Source organism: Acanthaster planci, linkage group LG16 (genome assembly GCF_054643075.1).
Source record: "Acanthaster planci isolate LZ-2023a linkage group LG16, COTS_SCS, whole genome shotgun sequence".
Classification (NCBI taxonomy): Eukaryota; Metazoa; Echinodermata; class Asteroidea; order Valvatida; family Acanthasteridae; genus Acanthaster; species Acanthaster planci.
In genome coordinates this window covers 8,868,189-8,874,716 of record NC_141792.1, presented here as the reverse complement: position 1 = coordinate 8,874,716, position 6,528 = coordinate 8,868,189, and positions in this window count along the sequence as shown.

Sequence of the window (6,528 nt, the reverse complement as noted above, 5' to 3'; positions counted from 1 at the left end):
GATTTGTTTTCCCTAAGGAGTTAAGGTTTGTTCTAACTTTGTTTATAAGAAAAATCACCAAATGGTTGCATACCACTCAGTATTCTTCCAGAACTGCTTTCGGTGTTAACGATTATTTCAACCATTCGCTGGTCAGCTCCAAGATAAATGACATAGATTTCAAGCAATTTTATGATCGATGTTTCGATTTGCAACGAAATTACCACGTCTGCAAAATGTGCACAGGGAGTGAAGAAAACCGCTTAGAAAGTACGGTACCTAATACTGTGGTCAGATTCATTAGAGCCCTGAATAAGTTACTTTTTAGTTATGGGTTTGACGTTCTTTGCAATGAGAAAGATACCCGTTCAATCCTTAGTAGAAGAATACACAACTCAAATTTTGTGTTTAGCATATTAATTATAATTGTTAAACCTGCACTGAGCAAAAATAATGTGCAGTCCATTGTAGGGTTGACTTAGCGCATGGTGACTGGTGTTTGGACGGTCCAATGCCCGAATGGTCCATACGCAGTTGCAGGGTTAAAAACTTTCAGTTTAAAACATTGCAATCCCATTAAACAGTCAGACCCTATGTGTGGACATGCCGAAATTGTTTTCTGTATCGACAAATGAGATGATGTTGTCGTTCGTCATTGTAAATTATGCGGAACACATGGCAGTTGCATGCGGTAATCGTATGAATTATCCAAGATGAATGACATAGATTTCAAGCAATTTTATGGCGCCAACTCATAACAGCAGTGAATCCTGATGGAACGGAACGTGGACGTGGCATGTATGACAGCTTACCACATGGCAGGATGAAGTATTTGTCCTATCTTTTATATTTAAAATAATCTAAGCTTTATTTGACAGGACTTAATTCTTTTTTCTCTCTTTTGGGGGGTTGTGATGTCCCGGTTTAAAGATTAAAAGACGCGTACTCTTTGAAAACTTCATTACTTGCACCATGCTTTATTTAGAATTAAGTGAACCTAAAGCACATGACAAGAAGAGTGCCATTCTACGCAAAAGTTAGCTATTCCTTCGATGGGGTATAGGCAACTGCTAGTGGGTCATTTTCGTCAGCATTTGGTAAACATTCTGCCTAAAGAGAAAGCAAAGTCTGACAAGATACACCTTATTGCTAAACTAAGGGGTAGATTACTTCTGAACTAGACCATTGTTTTCCCAATGATTTAAAATTTAAAATGGGCTTAGAATAGCACGTCATAACACGCTGAGTGAATACCTCAATGATTATAGTAGAATTTATCCCTTTTAGATTCCTCTGCTGCAAGTACATTTTCGTTATACCTCCAAAGATTCCCATCTCCATCTACATGGAGTTTCAACGACTCGACATAAAATATCGTGGAAGTGGACTCTTTAAGTGACAAAAGGAAGTGGAATCATTCAAAATAAGCAAATGAACTGCTCTTTTTATTGTTCTATTCTGCTAAGGTTTGCTCATTCCTCATTGTTCTGGCCATTTGCATATTCTGTGCTCATTGCGCTGCTCAGTTGCCCATGTCTTGTTACATGTGGAAAGATCAACTAAAAACAATCCATCGCACACGGCAGCAAAGTAAGTTCAAGAAGAAACAGTAAGTAAACAGGACATTTAGAACAACCAGCAATTATCAAGAAGAAGCGTGAGAGTTGAATAAGAACTAAAAGTGTATTAATTTTAATAAGAAACCAACGATCAACTAAGAAATTAACAAATATAATACATATTTATACAGTTATAATAAATAAAGAATCGGCCGATATACATGCGAAAATTGCCCAGTGAACATGAGAACACCAAATAAAACCGGGTTGCTCTGTTGACCAGTAGGCAAGGACTGCTGCGAGTTGTAATTGTAGTCCACGTCCGAGAGGAACTTGACTAACCGCTGGTCCCGAGGGCGAGGCAGTGCTACACAGCTCCACAGTACGACGGGTACCCGCCGTGCAGGTACACTCAGTTCAGGGCCGATGACGTAATAGCCTGGAACGCCAGCACAATGATTTACAGCTTGAGGAGACTGGCCACGCCCAACGGGTCCATGAAGGTAGCTTGACTTGGTATGGTCAACAGAGAACCCGACATGAGAGTGTCTACCCAATTTATAGTGTCCCAGCACGTTCCCTGTTCACTCATTATGCAAAGAGTCTAATAAAAGAAACTTTCCACAGGGCTTGGCCTGGGGAGATTACAATGGCAGCCCAGGAGAATATTAAGGTTCAGGCTCCAGAGGGTCAAGTTGATAATCCCCACCGGCTGGCCTGACCAAGAAAGGAATTAAAATCCTGACTGTAACACTCCCCCCCCCCAAAGAAAAGTTTTGAACATTGAGAAAAACTTTCTTAAATTTCTGTTGACTCCATAATGAGTGAACATATAGGAAAATAGTGCGGACACTTATTACGTATCATTCAAATTTAAATACATAATTATTAATCTCATATAAATTTACTTATGACATTTCATTCATGTTTATCACTTATACAAAAATGAAGTGTATGAAAATTCTTTAAATGTCAATACCATTAATGTCAAAGCTCATCTTAAATTCATAACATACATATACGTTGAAATTGACGATCATAGTTGTTCTAGTCTCAAATTTACAGGAGTCATAACTCTGACATAATCCATGAATTGTATTACCTTGGACTACAGATAATGTCATCTGATAATACCTGGACAGTGCATCTGCAATCAGGATGTCTTTGCCCTTTATATGTTTGATAACAAAATCATACTCTTGAAGGATCAAGCTCAACCGCAATAACCTTTGGTTTTTGGTTTTCATTTTATGAACAAACGGAAAAGGGTTGTGATCACTATACACAATAACAGAGCTAGTTGTAGCATAGAGATAAACTTCGAAATGCTGTATAGCAAGAATAATTGTTAGTGCTTCTTTCTCGATAGTGGAATACTTTCTCTGGTGAGCATTCAATTTCTTTGAAAAATAACAAACTCGATGACATATTTCAAAATCGTCTTCCCGCAACAGCACAGATCCAACTCCAACGTCGCTAGCATCGACTTCCAACATCAATGGTTTAGTGGAGAAGTAAGAGAGGGTTCTACCTAATTAGGAAGTCGGCCGAAGATTCTGGCAACTTCCTAGAAGCCTTATCTTTCCTATCCACGGCTGTCGTAGTCACGCACGAAGGAAAAAATCGGGAAACTCTTCCTCAAGTTTTTTGCGTGATTTACACTACTCGGTCTGTCAGTTACATATGGCTCAGCTACAACTCGTTTACCTGCAACATCGTTGCCTAAAAGAGGTGCAATACCTTCTAATCCTTGAGGTAACGCGGGGGTCAACCCTACGGTCATTGGCCCTGTAACCAAGTCTGACATCAAATTAACTTGATGGAGCGGTACACTGAATACAACACCAGTAATGAGCAAATTTGCTCCTAAGAAAGTCTTCTCAGTCAAAGGCACTGCACCCTTTAGTACCAAGGACTGTGAAGCCCCTGTGTCCCTTAATATGACTACTGGATAGCGTAGCAAATTATCACTAGCATCAAGTGAAATGTAAACCTCACTAGTAAAGGGTAAAAGTCCTCTCTTACTTCAGACAAGGAACCCTGGACTAAATCCTCATTGAGTTGCGAGCCTATGGACCGAGGAACAGAGGTAGTAAAAGCTACTGGCTTAGAGGAACTAGCCTGTGATTTCTTATAACTGAAACAGTTTTCACATGTCCTATTTTCTGCAATAAGAACAAATCAACTTGGACTTATCACTTGCTCCTGAATCCTCCGGTTTAGAGTCGGTAATGGGTTTTGAACTAGCGTCTGCAGACTGTTGATTATCACGGGAAAATTCAAAGTATGATTGCCTTTCCTGTTTCTTCTTGTTCCTAAATTTCTGTCTGTACGCCTCAGGCACTTGTTTGTATGCTTTGAGAATGGTGGTTTTCACTACTTTGTAATCTGAACACTGTTCTACTGGAATTGCAGCATATACTTCGTGAGCTTTACCAGTTAGAACACTGCAGTAACAGAGTGCGCATGTCGTGGGGCAGGTTAAGCCTATCTGCAACTTTTTCGAAGTGAGCAAAGTATTTATCGATTTCCTTATTCTGAAAGGGATGAACCAATTTAATGTGCTTACTAGGATCAAAGCTATTAGTCTGACCATAATTTCCAGATTGCGATTGATTCTGCCCGAGTCTAGCTAATTCAACTTCAGCTTTAGCTTTCTGACGTTGTTCTATCTGAATTTGTAATTCCAACTCCTTCAGTTTAATGGCAGCTGCTTCGGATTTACCAGCCTCTACCGACAGTAATTAAACTTGTAAAAGCTCTTCATCTATGAAAAGTTCAACCAATACGTCCCTAAGGTCAGCTTTTTTCATGCAAGAGGCTACCGGAACTTTATAGTACTTAGCAACATCGAACAACTCAGACCTTTTCAAGAGTTAAGTTTGGTCTCTGTAGGAGTGGTTTCAAATTCCTTAACAAACTCATCAATGTCAAACTTAGCTAAAACAGATTTATTTTTGTTTTAGTTCATTTCCCAGACATACTGTTTAACTGATATTTACCAAACTAACAGATGATAAAGAACAACAATATATATCAGAGACACATTTGACTCTGATTTCCATAGGCCTATAAATGTTCACAGTCAAAGTGTCAACTCGGTTAAAGATGATGGAGTATGTACATGTATGTATAAAACGATTTTTGGCGTAAAGGTTTAATATGAGCAAAATAAACATGAGCAAAAAATTGTAAAAATACACAACTTCACTTTGACCTCTATACTTTGAAACTTATCAAATGCGAAAAAGCATGTATTTGAAATTATTTCATTTTTGAATTGACAGTTGTAATTCATCATTCATGGCCATTTTACCTCAGTTATCGCCCAAGAACTACTATGAGGAATTCTGTGTCTTTAGTCGATGGTGACATGGTTATAGTTAAATGATACCAGAGGTATGGCCTAACTGGTCTCTGACGTCAATGCCATGTCAGAAGGTTAAGGTGGACCTTGCAGACAAGGACAAACAAGATTTAACTTATATCGCAAATCAGCACAAAGTGCACTTTTACAATTTTTATCTTATCCACATTTTCTTTAACAACTTTTGCTATGATATCATGCAGGGAAGACACAGTTGATTAAATGCTTGCTTATTGCTGTGCATGTAAACAACAATAAATCAGCAAAGAAGAGAAAAATTAGTCCAGAAAAATGATGCAAAAATGCAGAACCTTTTGTGTACAAACCATGAAGTTTAGGCTTCCTTCCTGGGATCGAATCACAGCTTTGCTCATGAATGTGAAAGTAGTCATTGGAATAAAACCAAAAAAGACAGTAAAATATCGCTAACACAGTCACTAACTCCTGGACTAAATGTTTAGCAAAGTGGTGGTCATTGGCCATCGACACCAACTTAGCCCCTTTGGACGTTTTAAGGGGGAAATGTGAACCTTGAAGAATACTCTTCATAACTGCATTTGATACAATCTTTCACCAGCATTGGTATGCCAGATATCAACCATGCGAAAGGTGTCAAATCTACTTATCTATTTTATCTGCACAACCTTGTCAGTTGCCAGGCCTTAATAAATCGTCAACATTGTGCATTTCAAGTGACGCTTATATTTTTCAATCGATGCCCACCAGTTTTAGTCCGTCTTATTACCGATACATGAAATTCTGAAAGCGCCTGCGGAGTAAGTGATGCATTGCGATATGCATGTTTCCTCAGTCGATCGTTCAGTATCGATGTAGAGTTAATGGGAAGGAAAAGATTGAACTTAGATCCCAGATGCAGCTTGAAACATATCGGAGCAATGCATTATTTTCTATATCATTAAATACATGTACATGGCTGTTGGAGCTTCTCTGAAAATATATGTGCATTGTGTTTAAAAGAGTTCACAGTTAATCAATAACACAAAGGCGCTGCTCGATACCGAACTAATATTTCTCACGCCGGTATTCCCCTAATTGTGAAATGCTGATGAGAAGTCCGACATGGAAAAACAGGTTTAAACCACTGAATGGGACGGGAAGAAGGTTATGGTTAACGGAAGTCACTGCCTGATCACATGTGGCGCGCGCAGGCGTTCTTGCAGCAGCAGCCGGCTCGCAAAGCTATGAAGGGCGCGCCGTCCTGATCAAGGATATAATGGGCTTGCGGACACAATGGGGCGGACATAATGGGCCCGTGGACACAATGGGGCGGACATAATGGGCCTGCGGACACAATGGGGCGGATATAATGGGCTTGCGGACACAAAGGGGCGGACATAATGGGCCCGCGGACACAATGGAGCGGACATAATGGGCCTCCGGACACAATGGGGCGGACATAATGGGCCTGGGAACACAATGGGGTGGACATAATGGTGCCCCCACTAGTAAAATCCCATAGCTATGCTACGGCCGCATAACTGTCGGACCTATTACCTTCATATGATTAGACTCCATGTGATAATACATGTACTTCTGAGTGACTACCGAATGAAAACTCAACCCTCTTTAAAATTAGTAGGAAAAATACACAGTTTGAAGGAA